Consider the following 18,696-nt stretch of genomic DNA (forward strand, 5'->3'; position numbering starts at 1 on the left):
ATAAAGCTAATTTCTCTTATTAGGAGAAATAACCAAGGAGAAAAGAGGAATTGGAGAAGTCCAATTACATTGCATGAGAGAAACTGACAGAACAAAATCTTCTTGTAACATTAAAAGGCATCAGGCAAAGCCCAAAAGCTCTGTGAGACTTACAGCTAACACTTCCATTCCCAACAGCTTGGAGAGCAACACTCTTGTTGCACTGGCACTCAGGTGCAACTATAGACGCATGTAACTATTTACTTGCAAAAATAGACAAGTAATGCATGCGTATTGCAAACTTTGCAATTACTTGTCTATTTTTTAAAGTTAACCTAGTAAAGAGTAGACACATATTTTGCTTTATTTTAAATTAGTTCTTTCTCCCTGATACACAAGTCCAGGGAAGATCCCAGCAGCCTCTACTTCCAGAAGACAGCTACACGTACAGCACAATAGCCATCAGAAATAACATCTCCCACTATCACACTTGCTGAGTCACTCAAGTCCTCAAAAAGCAAAAAAAAAAAAAAAAAAAATAGACCTTAATTTTCTTACCACTGTGCAGTGTGCTCTTGGAATTCAGAAGCCAGGTTAAGCTTTCTTCTTTCAACTGGAGAACTCTAAAAGGAGGAAAGAATAAAACAAATGAAATCATGTTGCTTAAAAGCTATCCTGAGCTGTTGAGTGGGGAATAAAACAGTACATTAAAACGATCCAAAGTATCAAACAGAACTATTTTCATCCATCATTGGATAGTGACAGATAACTCAGACTGTGCCGACTTGCATGGTGAGGTTAAGTTGCAGGGTTTCAGCCACCCATTAATCCTAAGGAAACTCACAAGGCATATTTGTATTATTCCATCACTTAAGACAACTTTAATCCAGTCCCCCATTCCATTTTCATTTCTAGTCTTGAAATACTTAACACAGGGTAAACTGATTGCAGAAAAAAGTAACACTCTTGGCATAGAATTTAATTTTGCAGTTTATTCATTTTAATTGGTGACTATACTCAAAACTCCTGACAAACAAGAAATTTGAAAGATCTGATGATTAAACTGTTAATCCAAACTTCCTCCTGCACAAAAAATTGTAATTTTTAGGACGAAAACCAAAAGGCAAACTTTGAATATATTTGTATTTCTTTCCATGTTCGAGAAATCACTTAACTAATCACTCGTATCAGTCTTATACATAAAATTTAGAGTTTTAAAAGTTTTTTTCAAAGGCTGTCATTAGGCGATCTGGCAATATCTAATAAAATTAAAAATACGGAAGGCCAGGCACCATGGCTCATGCCTGTAATCCCAGTCCTTTGGAAGGCCAAGGTGGGGATATTGCTTGAGCCTGGGAGTTCTAGACAAGCCTAGGCAACATAGAGAGAGACCTAGACTCTACAAACAATTTTTAAACATTAACCAGGCATGGACATGCATGCCTGTAGTTCCAACTACTTGTGAGGCTGAGGCGGGAAGATTCTTTGAGTTCAGAAAGTCGAGGCTGAAGTGAGCGGTGATTATGCCACTGTACTCCAGCCTGAGTGACAGAGCAAAACCCTGTCCCAAAAAGTAAAATAAAATAAAATAAAATTCTTATGCTACAATTCCATTTCTGGGGATCTGTAAAGGCACACGTACCATGACACTCATTACAGCATTGCCATTTGGAGGTCAAGAACTAGAAACCATGTTAATGCCCATAGATGAAAGAATGGGGGGATAAATCCATGGAGCAATGTTATATTCACTGGACAGAATAAGAAGCATTCATGGAAAGTAATTAAATAGCATTAATTATATGTTAAAGAATTTTATCAATGATTTTGATTGGGAAAAGCAGTAGGCAGAAAGAGAACAAAATGGTTTTGTAATAAAATGGTTACTCTATATATATATATATAAAATGTGTATATATGTAGATAGTATATATCTATATATATATATACACACACATATATACATATATAAACAAATTGTAAAACTAAGCCTTCATATCAATTATTCCCAATCAAGAGTGATATTGCCTGCTAGGGATATTTCATGATGTCTGGAGACATCAAGGCTGTGGGGAGCATGCTCTTAGCACCTGGTGGGTGGAGGCCAGGGATGCTGATAAACATGCCTCAGTGCACAGGACAGCCCCCCACCTCAAAGACTTATCTGGCTCACGTGTCAAGAGCACTGAGGCTGAGACATTCTTGTATGTGGTGATGACGTGATTTTATAATTAAATTACATAGGTATAGAAAATGTGTGGAAGCTCACACAGCAGGATGTACACGTAGCTCATCTAGTGAGAGATGGGGGTGGGGATGAAGGCTGAGATGCTAGTGGAGAGGAAGAAGTAGTAGATGGAGGTGCCCAGGTTAGGGTCAGTTTTATAATACAATCTTTTCTCTTATATCTTGATATGCTTTGGTTCTGTGTTTCCACCCAAATCTCATCTTGTAGCTCCCATAATTCTCACGCATTAAGGGAGGAACCCAGTGGGAGACAATTGAATCATGGGGGTGGGTCTTTCGCATGCTGTTCTTGTGATAGTGAATGCGTTTCACGAGCTCTAACGGTTTTAAAAAGGGAAGCTCCCCTGCACAAGCTCTCTCTTTGCCTGCCGCCACCCACGTAATATGTGACTTGCTCGTCCTTGCTTCCTGCCGTGATTGTGAGGCCTCCCCAGCCATGTGAAACTGTAAGTCCAATTAAACCTCTTTCTTTTGTAAATTGCCCAGTCTTGGGTATGTCTTTATCAGCAATGTGAAAACAGATGGATACATACCTGTATCAAATTACCTTGAAATTATTACTGTCATGTTTCTTTTTGTTTCTTAGATGCAGCAAAGTAAAGGCATAACTTTAAAATTTCACTAAACCACACTCTTCCCAGATAAATGAAAAATAAACCCAACTTGGAAGGAAATCCCAACTTAAAGGCCATCAAAGGGAGAGAAATGATAACTTAGCCAGCGTGGCCTTTGGCCAATCTTTGTACAATATTGCTTCTATTCTCCTAAATAATCTTGTTGATTTCAGTTAATTTGAACTGGCCTCACCCTCTTCCACTGTTCATATAAGTAGTTTAGTATTTTTATTACATGATAGGGCCTTCAATTTTAAATATAGCAGAGCACCAAAAATATGAAAAGTCATTCATTAACTTTGCACAGATGTGAGTATGGCTGTTGCAGTTTTCCTGCTAGCAAATCCACAAGATACACTTCAAAATGAGTATTCCGCCTTATGTCAGATGTGAACCACACCTAGTCAATGCCATTTCTGAATTAAGAGGTAGTACTTTTTGCCATCTTTCCTAAACTGCTAGTCTTCAGGTGTTTTGTGTAGATTTTAGCAAAAGCACAGAGCTTCATTGTATTCTGAGTAAACCTTTCTTTGATGAAAGCCCTTGTGAAGCTTGTATATGGCTACATGGCATTACTGTCAGACATCAGCGCCACCAAGAAAAAGTACCTATTCTCACTAAATGCCACATGTCAGGTTACTGCATACACATAAAACGCCAGGAACACAGAGGGTGCTATGGGAGGCCAAACTGATCCTCACTGTTCATCAGGGGAAAATAACATTTTTTTGTACTCCTATTTCTGACTCTTCCCAGGCCCCTGCCCCTTGATTCCATTCATCCTGCTCTCACTGGGGTGATAAATTCTCCTTCTCCCATCTTTTGCTCCCATCAGTTCTTCTCTCACTCCTTCCTGATGATTTTATTTTATTGTGGAATATTTCCTTACTGGACTGTAATGTTCTGTAATTCTCAGCATAAAGTATTTTTCCACCTGAAGTCTCCTTACCCAAATATCTATCCTCAAGCTCTTGTCTGATTACACTTCCAATCTCATGAAGATGCTGTCTCCGGTCCAGCCTACATATCCACACTCATCTGTGTGCACTAAGTGCTTGTTTTCTGATTACCCCTCTGATGAGATGACACCACAACCCTTTGATGCCCAGTCTGTTCTGATTCTCAAGGTCTATTTTAACTTTCTTGGTTATGTCACAAAACATAGATTATAAGACTATCAGAGTAAAGCCGGGAGCGCTGGCCCACCGTAGCCAATAGGTTTCCATTCCCCTGCTAATGCCATTCATTGGAAAATTTGTTTTTGCAGCATCCAGAGGAATGCCTGTAGGGGAGGCCACCAGGATGCATTGGCAGTGTTGGCATCAGTAGAAGTGGGTAGTGGCAGTGGACATGGCCAGTACCTGTTTATGGCCCAAAACTAGTCATAAGGGACCTTTCAATGACAGGGAAAATCTAGGGTATATGTGCCTGGTCTATGTCCCTGAAGTGCATTTAAGAATGTGGATATATACATAGACATGCACACAAACCACATGTGTGTGTCTCCCATGTGGAAAAGACCAAAAGTGTTTGTAAGCTGTAGACAAGATACCAGCAGAGATTTCTTCTTGTTTCTTCCACATTTTCCAGGAAAGTCCAAATTCCTTCCTGACATAACCTTCTTTCCTAGCCTTCTGTTGGGCAACTCTTTGAAGAGCCACCCAGAACATGCTTCTTGCCAGCTCTCGTGACTGGTTCCTTCAATGTATGCAAGTGTCTGCTCGAAGGTCACTGTGATGGTTAATATTAGGTGTCATCTTGATTGAATCTGAAGGATGCCTACATGGCTAGTAAAGTATTATTTTTGGATGTGTCTGTGTGAGTGTTGCCAGAGGAGACCGACATTTGAGTACGTGGACTGGAAGAGGAAGACCCACCCTCAATGTGGGTGGGCACCACCCAATTGGCTGCCAACATGGCTAGAACAAAACAGACAGAAGGGATCTGCCTTGTCTCAGATGAGACTTTGGACTTAGATGTTTGAGTTAATGCTGGAATGAGTTAAGACTCTGGGGGACTGTTGGGAAGGCATGACTGTATTTTGTAATGTGAGAGGGACATGAGATTTGAAGGGGCCAGGGGCAGAATGATACAGTTTGAATCTGTGTCCCCACTAAATCTCATGTGGAATTGTAATCCCCAGTGCTGGAGGAAGGGCCTGGTGGAAGGTGAGTGGATTATGAAGGCAGAGTTCCCACGAATGGTTTATCACCATCCCCTTGGTGCTGTTCTTGTGACAGTGAGTGAATGAGTTATCACAAGACCTGGTTGTTGTACAAGTGTGTGGCACCTCCCTGCTGTCTCTCTTCCTCCTGCTCCAGCCATGTAAGACTCCTGCTTCCCCATTACCTTCTGCCATGATTGTAAGATTCCTGAGGGCCCCCCAGAAGCAGAAGCCACTATGCTTCCTGTATAATCTGCGGAACCATGAGTCAATTAAACCTCTTGATATGGTTTGGCTGTGTCCCCACCCAAATCTCATCTTGAATTGTAGCTCCCATAATTCCCGCATGTTATGGGAGGGACCCAGTGGGAGATAATTGAATCATGGTGATAGTTCCCCTATATTGTTCTCATCGTAGTGAATAAGTCTCATGAGATCGGATTGTTTGATAAGGGAAACCCCTTTCACTTGGCCCTCACTCTTCTCTTGCCTGCCACCATATGAGATGTGCCCTTCACCTATCATCATGATTGTGAGGCCTCCCCAGCAACATGGAACTGTGAGTCCATTAAACCTCTTTCTTTTGTAAATTGCCCAGTCTTGGGTATGTCTTTATCAGTGGCATGAAAACAGACTAATACACCTCTTTTCTTACAAATTACCCAGTCTCAGTTAGTTCCTTACAGCAGTGTGAGAATGGACTAATACAGTCACCTCCTCAGAGAAGCCATGTCTGACTGCTGTATGAACAGGGCCTGGCCCCGCCTCCTGGCTGTTCAGTCCCAGCCTCACTCTATTCTATAAGCCAGCATCATTTTCTTCACAGCATGTGTCCCCTTCTGATGTAATACTATCGATGTTTGCTGGGTTATGTGAATCTTAACCCTGTGTTCATCCCCTGCCCATGCTCACTGTGTTGTGATCACCACCGTGGGAAAGGCTGCGGTGTCCTCTGGACCAGGCATCTACCACAGGGCAAGGCATGAGGTGGACACTGGACAGAGGTTCATGCAATTTCTTAATCTGTTTTCTGTACATATGAGGAAGAAAGGCCCAGAGAGATGATGCAACCCAGCCAAGGTCACTCAGTAAATACTAACAAGTGAACATTTCATTTGAGCCCAGAATCCTTTACCCTCAAGCACTGGCTCAGATTTAATTTACTTTGTTTTGTTTTGTCTTTCAGAAAAAACTATAAATAACTGATGCAGACTGTTTTTTCCCCAAGGGAAGCCCAGAAAAGTGACTGTATATTCTATGAAGAACATAAGTATGTCTCAGTCATGAGCCAGACATTTTCAAGTAATTCTCAGGAATTCTCAAGGAATTCTGAGTTCTGACCCTCCTCTTCCCATGGTGAACTCAGAGCCACAAAGTCTGCTGCACACAGAGCTTCTACAGATGCAAATCTGAGAACCCTGTTGGCTCAAAGGTATCACTGCCGCTCATGCTAAGTTGCTTTGCCTCAGCTTCCAAAAAACCTCACTGAAAAAGCAGGCTCAAATTCTAATACCCCTTATCTTGAGTCCCTGAGACAAGTCATCTCCTTCCCCCAAGGCTCCCATCATCTTCTTCTCCTTCTTTCTCCTCTTCCTCCTCCTCTTCTTCCTATTCTCTCATTTGGCTCTTCATTTGTGTTTCGATTATTCCTTGCACCTAGTTCTTTTACAACATCCATGGCACTTCTTACTGTTAGGTATTTGCTTATATACACAGTGAGCATCCTAGATTTCAGAACCAAGCATGTGCCAAGTGTCTTGGATGTTACCAAGTTAATTTATTTAATCCTCCCAATACATTTATGCAGCCAATATTTGTATCCCAGTTTTAAAGATTAAGGCAACTGGGTCTCAGACAGATGAATTCACTTGCCCCCTGATAGTAGAGCTCACAGACACAGCCTGTCCCAAAGTCCAGTCCATCTCTTTACATCCTTGTAAGTCATTATAATCCCTTTGTGACTTACATGAAACGCAGAATGGGGAGAGAGTGTAGGGAGAATGGGAGACAGGCAGGCAGTAGAGAAGAGGTAAGAGCTTGGGCGTTGGAGTAGACTTTGTGTTGGAATCTTTATGAACTATGGACACGTGATGTAACCATTCCAAGCTTCACAATTCTCTTACAAGCTTTACAAATCTCTCTTTCAAAAAGTAAAGAGAGAATAACATTTTCCTCATAAAACTGATACAAGATTAAATAAGAAAATATATGAAATGTATATTTGCCCCAGAGTCTAGAGGATAAGTGATGTGTAAATACATTATCTAGGGAACGCCAGAGGGGCGCCAGTGTGTACATCGGTGGGGCTAAGTATCTGGAGGCCCTGGTTTTGGGCCTGTGTGCAAAACCTTAAGGTATAGCAAGATAGGAGTCCTGAGCTGTTCTGACCCTGGAGATGTGGGCTTAACTACAAGTGCCTATTACCATGTCTTCCCCAGCCACCGACAAGCTAGAATGCCTAAGATCACCAGACTGCCAGGAACAGCTGGAAGGACACCAGCATATGATAGGGGACAGAGATCCAGAGCACTTCAGGAGACCACGGAGAGCAGGCACCATCTTCCACTGAAGGGGAGGCTGTTATTAATCGGGGAAAATAATTGTTCTCAAAATCCTGGTTCTTTTGAAATGCACTACCATATTTTATTTTTCTAGTGAGTAGAGTCACCAAATTTAGCAAATAAAAACGCACTATAGCTAGTTACATTTGAACTTTAGGTAAGCAACGAGTGAATTTTTATTGTAAGCATTTCCCATGGGATATTTGGTAACCTCAGCTCTGAGCAATGTTGATTTCTAGGTATCCCTTCTCTAGTTTAACCATCGGAGATGCGACTGTGTTTGAAAACATTGGTTCCCAGATGTCACAGGAATGGTTGATAAAGGATGGCTCTTACAATTCTGAATCAAGGAAAGACCCAGGAACTCACAAGTATTCTATATCTTAACCACTGTCCCCAAACAGCATTGCTATTGCTACTCTTAATTCTCTCTGCAGTGGCAACTAAAACCCCTCATTCTGCACACGTGAAGTGTCTCTCCACTGTACGTTGTTTGTTTCCTTTTAATTTTCAAAATTCATATTCTTCACATTAAAATACCAGACACTTACATTAAGACAGAGTCTCTGTCTGTGGCTCAGGCTGGAGTGCCGTGGTACAATCATACCTCTCCGCAGCCTTGACTTTCTGGGCTCAAGCAATCCTCCCAATTGCCCCTTCCCTCGTAGCTGGACTACAAGCACGTGCCACAACGCTCAGCTACTTCAAAAAATTTTTTGTACAGACACGGTCTCGTTATGTTGCCCAGGCTGGCCTCAAACTCCTGAACTCAAGCAATCCACCTACCTCAGCCTCCCAAAATGTTGGAATTACACTGCACCCAGCTCTTTCTTCTAAATAAATCAATAACACTTTGATTTCTATTTTTAATCACTCCATCCCCATACGAGATCACTATTAATCCTGGTTGAAATTTCCCACAAATTCAGTGCTGTCTTGCTTCGCACTATCAAAAGTTACCCTTATGGCCTACAAGGAATTATCGGGTTGGTGCAAAAGTCATTGTGGTTTTTGCCATTACTTTCAATGGCAATGGCAAAAACAGCAATGACTTTTGCACCAACCTAATACAACTATTTAAGATTGTGATGTGAGTTCTTTAAAAGTTTGATTATCCCAAATTTGTATTTTAAAAAACTACTTTGAAACGTTTTAGGTAAGTATCTATGAGTCAAAATATTTGTGAAGGGGGAAAATGACAACTTATCTGAATAGGAAAATAGTATTTCAAAGATCCTATCTCCAACTTTACTGAGGTACGACTCGCGAAGGACAGTGAGAGACGGCCCCAGTTTTGTGTCTGGTTTCACGTCTCTATTCCACCCATAGGTGGAGGTCATTTGATGAGCATGGGTCCTCCTCATGGCAGGGGCAGTTCCTTATCCATGCTCATGGCCCTAATAGTGATCTTTCACGTCATTCCTTGGGCAGAAACACATTTAATTATTGTTATGCAAGAAATGTATCCTTGTAAACCATGGAACTTGTCAAAAGGTGGTTTGTAGACATTTCTCATGCAAATAACCCTCTGGTGATTGACAGCAGTCCCTTCTAGGGCCTCTTTCCTGCAGTGCTGATTCAGTGGGGCGGGATGGCTGGTGGGTAGGGCGGGGGATGGGGATGGGGTGGGGTGGTGGGGAGTGGGGCCAGGATCCTGAGTTTTAACCACTACCCCAATCTGACCCAAGTGCCCCTGATTCTTTCAACGCAGTTTGAAGAATAATGCTGTCCCCTCTATAAATTGCCCCCAGACATAGGAAGATGCCAGCAAAGTGACAGAGAAGGTTTATAGGTTTAAGATCTTAAAAGAACTTCAATCCAGGATTAAAGAGAAAAGCAAAATGAAAAGTTAAACTTCAGAAGGATACCTCAATCAAATGAGCCTTCCAGGGTTCCTTATTCTTCCCCAATTCCTGAGCTTGATATTGACCTGGGAAAGGTCAGGCTTTAAAGTTAAATGCAGGCTGGGCACGGTGGCTCACGCCTGTAATCCCAGCATTTTGGGAGGCCGAGGCGGTCGGATCACAAGGTCAGGAGATGGAGACCAAGGTAAAACCCCGTCTGTACTAAAAATGCAAAAACTTAGCCGGGCGTGGTGACGGCGCCTGTAGTCCCAGCTACTGGGGAGGCTGAGGCAGGAGAATGGCGTGAACCTGGGAGGCGGAGCTTGCAGTGAGCCGAGATCACGCCACTGCACTCCAGCCTGGGAGACAGAGTGAGACTCCATCTCAAAAAAAAAAAAAAAAAAGTTAAATGCAGAACTTTTTAAAAGCTACCTCTCTGGGGCCAAGGAGGGTACACATGTGGGGCAGGACCGGGGGGGCCATGCCGTTCCTGTGGCCCCTGCACCCCTGGTCCTGCAGCACCTAGCAACCCAGCCTGGATCGGGCATGACATGTCATGCCACAAAATTCCCCTCTGCATCTGAACATAGTCTTTCTTTCTCAGATACCCTCCATGGCCACTATTTTTCTACCACTGCTCTCTTCTGACCTAAACTGGTAAGTACAAGTTTTCCCTTTGTTAGGCAGTACAGGCATGATCTGCTTTTATCATTCAATGGCAACAATATCTTGATATGGTTACTTGGTGTCCTCTGAAAATTACTTCTTCTGGGACACAGGCCACGTTTTGATGCAAATAAAAAAACTGTTGTCAAGGACAATAAAAGTCTTGGCTTCCTGCAAATAGCAAAATTGAGATAAGGAAGCAAAGTTCACAGCAACATAGCTAAGTGGGGCTCAGCTCCAGGGCCTGACCAGTTAGGTTTCACAGCTCCACCTCCACCATCCGACTACCCCTGGGTAAGTTAATGAACCTCTCTGTGCCTCGGTGTCCTCATATTTATTTTTTTATATCTCTTAATTTTTATTACTCATAAAAGCTTTAGTTTGAATTTAGCTTTCTGCCTCTGTGCTTGTTCCTTCAACACTTTTGACAATGATTTTCTGCTCCTCAATAAGGAAAGCATGCTTGATTCCTTCACAAGCACAGTTAGCACACATGGAACCACCACAGGCCCTGCTGACATGTTTCTGTGTTTTGGACAAGCTCATAAGATTTTAGGTCTCACAGCATGAAACCCTTGAACACGCTGAGTACAGATTTTGGTGCTATCGCAAGCTTCTTGGTGTAAAGGTAAACAATTTCACTACCACGGGTTCTGGGTAGCCGAGTGTAGTGAGAAGCTGGATTGTGGGAAAGCCTGTGATGGTTTGTCAAACACTGGACCATTCTGAGTGCCTCTAGACGTCGTCCCCAGAAGAGGAAAAAGCTCATCTTTAAATCAAAGAAAACTCCAGCATGGCCAGGCGCAGTGGCTCACACCTGTAATCCCAGCACTTTGGGAGGCTGAGGGGGGTAGATCACGAGGTCAGGAGTTCAAGACCAGCCTGGCCAAGATGGTGAAACCCCATCTCTACTAAAAATACAAAAGAAAATTAGCCAGGCGTGGTGGCAAGCGCCTGTAATCCCAGCTACTCCAGAGGCTGAGGCAGAGAACTGCTTAAACCTGGAGGGGCAGAGGTTGCAGTGAGCCGAGATGGCTCCACTGCACTGTAGCCTGGGTGACAGAGAGAGACTCCGTCTCAAAAAAATAAATAAATGAATAAAACTCCAGCACCGATCTGGTGAGGAATGCTTTGAAATTTAGATGTTGGCTGATATCAAGTGCATAGAATCCAGTATGCTCAGTAAATATGAGCTCTCATCATCACAAGAAGAGAATGTTCAGAGCATTGATGCCTCCATCGGCTCCTATGAACAATGATCATAGTTCCTGTCTTTCTGTGACCTACTCAATAAGAAACTATTATTGCCACTGGTTAGTTGCATCATTCCACTGGCCACGCTAAGTACATTCATCTCCCCTTCCTTCCGTAGAGCATGAACATATATGCAGTCTCTGAGACTCTGTTATGCCTATGCTTTTCAAACCTCCGTCAATTATAGATGTGTGTGTGTATGTGTGTACGTGTATGTGTGTATAACTGCAACTTTGAGAGCAATGTTTGTCCCCAAAATAAAACAAGGATTCATTCTGTCTGCCCTTCTCTGATTCTCCTATCTTTCCTCTTTCTCATTCTTTCTTCCATCCTTTGTCTCTGTCACAGTCTCTCCCTCTTCCTCCCTCCCTCCATCTCCCTCTCCCTCTCTCTCTGTTTTCCTCTCTCTCACACATACTCTCCTAAAATAGAAGCATAGTATTAAGAAGAAAATAAGTAACTGTCTAATTTCCTAACATAAACATTTCATTTTATTTTCTATGGTTCCCCCCAACTACCCATGTGAAGAGAATTGAGAAACTATACTACCCTAGAAAATCAAATGACTAGAAATAAGCTTGCAACAGTCAATCTTTAAAATCCTTTCATTCCTTCCCTACACTTTCTCTCCCTTAGCTATGTACCATTTGCCTGTAAGGCTGGGTGTCCTGGAAAATAAGTGAACATGTAGATTTGCCCATAGAGAAGCCATGCTTTCTCTGCAACTCAATTGTTATTAAATACTTCAGAGCTATCATTTGGTAAGATGAGCTAATAACCACCCTTCATCCTAACTCCTTTCATTCTTTGCCCTTAAACTGCCAACAGGGAAGAAAAGTTGGAAAGCCCCAAATTCTTTCATTGGGGCTATACCTGCAAGCATTACACTTCTAAATGCAGCCTCAAAGGCGCAAACAATGGAATAGTGAGGAACGCTGCAGAAGAAGTCATCTAAATACGCCGTGAGGAGTTGTGCAGCTTCAGAATCCAGTGGACTTTTTTCAAAGGGAGAATGCAACTGGGGAAGAGCAAGTGGAAGACAGAGGGTCAGAGATCATAAAGTCTTACTCTGATGAGAACTAAAACATTTCCTAGAAACCAGAATGGGAAGTCAGTTTTTACAGGTCCTAGCATTTCACAACTTCCGAAGATGTGCAGGTGGCTAAAACTGACTTTTTATTTCTTAAAAAAAAAAAAAAACTACCTGGCATTGCATTTGCAAGAGGGCTCAGGCCTACTGCTGCTTTGTGTCAGAATAATTATCACCCAGAAGTCCACGGTACCATTTTCTCATGAGAACTACACAATAGCCAAATTTTCTGGAAACTTAAAACATCTCAAAATGCATGGTACACTTTCTTTCTTTTTTTTTTTAACCAAAATTTCCCTAAAATATACTGTTTTACAAGGTTAATTCCTAGAATTACAGAGGAAAAAACCCTGAAATTTTGAATTCATGCAGAAGAAATTAACTACAGTAGCTTGTACTTTCTGAAATCATATTCTGTGACTTTGTTATAAAAGTTCCAGGCTAGGCATGGTGGCTCATGCCTATAATCCCAATACTAAGGGAGGCTGAGGTGGGAGGATCACTTGAGGCCAGGAGTTTGAGACCAGCCTGGGCAACATATTAAGACCTTGTTTCTACAAAAAATTAAAAAATAGCCAGCTGTGGTGGCACATGCTTGTGGAAGCTACAGGAGGATTGCTTGAGCCCAGGATTTCAAGGCTTCAGTGTGAGCTGTGATTGTGCCACTGCACTCCAGCCTGGACAACAGAGCAAGACTCTGTCTCAAAAACAAACAAACAAAAACTCCAGCATATATAAAATACTTTCTTGTTTTTCTGACCAGGGTTTCAAAAAGGGAACAACCCAAATGTGATGGTCTACCTAGTAAATCACAACCATATTCATATCTATAAACCCAAGTTGCTTAACAAAGGCAAATTAGAATTTTTTTCTCTTTAGGTGTTTGTTAACACCTGTAAAGAATGGGACACAGTGGAAACTTGATGCAATATATAGTAACAACCAGTGTCAAAATGAAGAGGCCAGGCACAGTAGCTCACAACTGTAATTCCAGCACTTTGGGATTATTAAATCCCAAAGTCTCTATGAAAAATACAAAAATTAGCTGGGCATGGTGGCAGGTGCCTGTAGTTCCAGCTACTCAGGAGGCTGAGGTACGAGAATCACTTGAACCCGGGAAGCAGAGGTTGCAGTGAGTCGAGATCACGCCATTGCACTCCAGCTTGGGTGACAGAGCAAGATGCCATTTCAAATAAATTAATTAATTAAAATAAAATAAAATGAAGAATGTAACCGAAAGAAATAAATATGACGTAAAGAGAGATGTATTTGTATATTATTTCCCTAAGACAATTTCCTTCTAGAAACTTCTAGAAGTTGAATGACTGTGCAAAAGTACCTTCTTGTTTCTTAACTCGTATTGCTGGGATGCATTTCACTGAAAATGGTAAAGTGGAATGAGATCTCTGCTTCCCTTAGTTACTCTCAGATTGAGTGGCTGGTTAACAAAAGCTGTCTTAGGTATTAGTAGCTCAAAAACCTTCTCTACATATTACAAAGCCCTACAACAAGTGAGCCCAGGAGGTCAATGAAAATGCAATGTATGGACTTTTCCTATCCAGGCAGGACTCATTTTCCATTGTTTTTATTTCTGAAATGAAGAGCATTTCCCAAGCTGTTTAAGGAAGTTGGGCTGCTTGATGATTTAAGAGACATGTGATAAACACCCAAGTTCTCCATCTTAGTCACCACATCAGCATCAGGGATGTGATAATAGCTGTACTGTCCTAAATGCATACTTTCCAAAGACTGGTCTTGTTTGTTGTTTTCTGGAAAGGAAGTGGCCAATGCACGCCTTTCTTCTTTAGGAACACCCTCCATTATATGCAGCTTCAGTAAACATCTCCCTTTGGTTTGATTTCCCACTCTTCAGACAATTAATTATACTCTTCAGGCTCCTAAGAGTAAAATCTAAATTCATTACTTTTTTTTTTTTTTAATTTATGACTTTAAACAGAAAACTAATGTTACTGGAATAAACAGACCTTTAGAAATCAAGCCAGTAACTGTATCCCACATAACCCCCTATAAAACGAAACAAAACACACAATTAAAATAGAAAGTCATTGTTCAGTTCCCACCTATGAGTGAGAACATGCGGTGTTTGGTTTTCTGTTCTTGTGATAGTTTGCTAAGAATGATGGTTCCCAGCTGCATCCATGTCCCTACAAAGGACATGAACTCATCCTTTTTTATGGCTGCATAGTATTCCGTGGTGTATATGTGCCACATTTTCTTAATCCAGTCTGTCACAGATGGACATTTGGGTTGATTCCAAGTCTTTGCTATTGTGAATAGTGCTGCAATAAACATACGTGTGCATGTGTCTTTATAGCAGCATGACTTATAATCCTTTGGGTATATACCCAGTAGTGGGATGGCTGGGTCATACGGTACATCTAGTTCTAGATCCTTGAGGAATTGCCATACTGTTTTCCATAATGGTTGAACTAGTTTACAATCCCACCAACAGTGTAAAAGTGTTCCTATTTCTCCACATCCTCTCCAACACCTGTTGTTTCCAGACTTTTTAATGATTGCCATTCTAACTGGTGTGAGATGGTATCTGGACTTGGGAAGGGGAACATCACACTGGGGCCTATCATGGTGAGTGGGGAGGGGGCAGGGATTGCACTGGGAGTTATACCTGATATAAATGATGAATTGATGGGTGCTGACAAGTTGATGGGTGCAGCACACCAACATGGCACAAGTATACATATGTAACAAACCTGCACATTATGCACATGTACCCTAGAACTTAAAGTATAATAAAAATAAAATAAAATAGAAAGTCAAACAAAAATTAAAAAGACAAAAGTTAGACAAAAATTAAAAGCCAAAAGTGCCATGTAATTGTGCGTACAGTTTATCACCCTGTAAAGATCTAGATGAATTGGTGCAATGCAAATAAGACTTCAAATAAGTACATCAAGTTGAAAAAGAAATGAATTCCTTTTCCCCCATAAAATTAGAAAGTGATAATAGGGAAAATGAGAAAATGTTGAAAAGATAACAGATGGGTTGGGGTTATTCTGTTTCAGACTTTACCCAAGAGAAAGCGATTGGAGAGTTGCCTAATCCTGGTATCATGTTTCCGGCTATGACAGGAAGAGATAGATCATAATAGATAAAAATGGAAAATGTTGTGAAAAAATCAAATACTTCTAAGAAAGACAAAATGCAAGACTCAGCTGTGGTGAGTGTTAAAGGAAATGAGTGTCGCAACTAGATGAAGCTCAAGACATATATTTAAACATGTTCTAATGGCGGAACAGTGAGAAGAACAACTAAGAATAATGGCCTAAGACGGTCTGAGAAACCCAGAGCCCAGCCCCTGACTCCTTACCCTCAGTGATTCTCGCCATCAAACCCCATGATCTGTCTTATTCTTAACACCTCCCTTGATGGAAGTCTAATCTCAGCTTCTAGATACTCTAACCAGAGGTCTAAGTCAATCCTTTCTGAAATTTAAATTCAATTCTTTTTTTAACCTGACTCTCAAGAGAAAAATTCAGGTACTTTCTACTTCCAATTCCCTTCTCTAAACTGAAACATAACGTAATTTACTTACTCTTCTCCCCATGAAATGGCTTACAACTTTTTGACCTCTACCAATGGAATAACTCTCAAAAAAGTAAATGATCCTTACCCTCACACACCTACTCCTATGATCAAGTACCTCTGATAAATACTCAATTATGTTTTCCACTTCTTCCCAGGGAGCTGCATGCAACAGAAACTGCAAATGGCATATGAAAGTTTCCTAATTAAAAAATAAACCATATGAGTGATCATCTGCTTAATGTCTTCCTCCTCACTGGAATACAGGGTCCATAACAGCAGAGACCCTGTCTCTCATTCTCAGCTGACCCATGGCAAGTACTGAATATGCATTTGCTGCATGTCTGGATCACTGAGTGAGGGAATGAATGGACCAACACAACTCAGGGCAGAATTTGTCTTTTCTCATAACCCCAGACTTTCCCATCTGTTTTGTTAACATGAGACACAACACTTCCAGAGAAGTGAACAAGCTAGTACTAAGGTCTGGGGGGCCTTCACAGAGAATGCTGGTGTTCTTGGAAAAACACGATAGTGGTCAAAGGAAAAGGAAATGCAGCCATCATTTGTTCCAAGGGAACTAAGCCTAAATCAAACACGTTTGACGACTCAGATGGGCTCCAAAAACAAATACAGAAATATTTATTACCCAAGTCGTTAGGCAGACTTAGAACAAGCAGACTTGTTTAGATCTCCTTTTATAAACAGAGTTAAGTACAATATGCCTTTTCAAAAATATATTTTCAAATTGTAAAGACTCTTGAGATTGTCTGGAAGAGAAAAAAATAATAAAAATAGCAACATTCCTTGAAACATACCTTTCTGATTACTCATGAATCCTCATGAAAACATTTTGGGGTGAAAGATATTAGTATTTAGTTTAAAAATATAATCAGCAAATCCAGGAGAGAGCAGCTTCCCTGAAGATAGCTCCCAACACTGATCCTGGGACTGAAAGGGGCGTGGAATGTTCTATCACCTCACTGACATCCTGGACCACCTGGGAACCAGCTGCCACTCTCATCTTTAACCCAGACACCAAGTTCACTGTCCTCATCAGGACCATGATCTTAACTTCAGATATGCATCAGAAGTAGAAGAAAAACAAAGCTGTGTTCTATAAACAGTAGTAGTATCTTACATTTTGCATAGTGCCTTGCCATTTACAATGAGCTTCTATTATTTCACTTAAAGACCAGGACAATCCTGTGAGGCAGACATGCTAGTACTATGAATCCCCGTTTAACAGATGAGAAAAATGGATCTAAGAAGGTGAAGTGGGCCGGGCGCGGTGGCTCAAGCCTGTAATCCCAGCACTTTGGGAGGCCGAGACGGGTGGATCACGAGGTCAGGAGTTCGAGACCATCCTGGCTAACACAGTGAAACCCCGTCTCTACTAAAAAAAATACAAAAAGCTAGCCGGGCGAGGTGGCTGGCGCCTGTAGTCCCAGCTACTCGGGAGGCTGAGGCAGGAGAATGGCGTGAACCCGGGAGGCGAAGCTTGCAATGAGCTGAGATCCGGCCACTGCACTCCACCCCGGGCGACAGAGCGAGACTCCGTCTCAAAAAAAAAAAAAAAAAAAAAAAGAAGGTGAAGTGAAGGTTGCCCACCATCATGTGTTAGACAAGTCTAGAGCCTAGGATATCTAAACCTCAAAGGAGTGGGAGTCTTACTACCAACTGTGGTTAGATGACAGCTACCATTTGCCCTCTATTCAAGACAGATATCACAAATTAGATTCAGAGCCTAGCAAGTAAGCATTCATCTGTTAAAATTTTATTTTTCCATAGTAAAAAGCTTATTGAAAGGAAGCAGTAGAGAGGGAAGTCATACTTAGTAGCTCTGTGTCTCAGTTTTCTCACCTGTAAAATGGGTCTAACTATAGAACCAAATGCACAGAGGGTCTAACTATAGAACCAAATGCACAGAGTTGTTGTGAGATTGTAAAGACCCTGTATAGTTGCTGATGATGGCTTCTGGATGGTAATCATAGCTTAGCTATTACCATAAATGAAATTGTCCAGACAACTGCAATAGGAAACTTATTTTGCATCTCTTCTTTCACAGGATATCTGGCCTGAGGTGAATTCAAACTTTAAAAGGTGGATTAATTACAGCAGTAAGTTAATAAGTCACTATCATGTAGATTGTAGGAGTGTTTGCTTTAAATTATATGTAAACTAAAGAGAGTCTGTGCTAGAAGGATAAGCACATGCTTGGAACCAAACAGATGAGGCAGCCCTGAAAATCAATCTCTGTTGCTTCTTTCTGGTGTTGGGTTCAGAGATACTCTGACTTTCTCGTTCTTGACCCATGTCCCCACCCACTGCTCATGCTTAGACATGAGCCTTTCTTACTTCCTTTTATACACAGAAGTGATGCTAAAGCAGGTGCCTTCCTCTTCTTTTCTGAGAAATCCTGTAGTACAGAAACTTGTTAAAATTAGTTTAATCCATCATTTTCCAAACTTAAGTAAATAAAAAATGATTTTTTAAGTATAAATGGTCCACAAACATGATCTGGAAAACACTGCCTTAGAGTACAGAATGAGCAAAAGTCAGGAACCTCTTAGATACCATTGAAAGTTGACAGTTGAGAGGTATTATCACCTATGAGTAATCCTGTGACGTGAACCCAGAGAATAACTTTTTGGCTGCCCCAGTTAGTTCCCAAGAACATGGATGAACCTTGGTCCCAAGCTTCATATCAAGT

General features: G+C 41.4%; 1 long non-coding RNA gene across 1 annotated transcript in view; it reads right to left on the reverse strand.

Moving 5' to 3' along the window:
* LOC117095744 overlaps positions 1 to 18,696 on the reverse strand; it is a 213,939-nt gene that overhangs the window by 95,423 nt on the left and 99,820 nt on the right. The window contains exon 2 of the long non-coding RNA XR_004442159.1: positions 538 to 602. This is a non-coding gene — a long non-coding RNA (uncharacterized LOC117095744). The remainder of the gene's footprint in view (positions 1 to 537; positions 603 to 18,696) is intronic.

Source organism: Trachypithecus francoisi, unplaced genomic scaffold (assembly GCF_009764315.1).
Source record: "Trachypithecus francoisi isolate TF-2019V2 unplaced genomic scaffold, Tfra_2.0 Lachesis_group14, whole genome shotgun sequence".
Lineage (NCBI taxonomy): Eukaryota > Metazoa > Chordata > Mammalia > Primates > Cercopithecidae > Trachypithecus > Trachypithecus francoisi.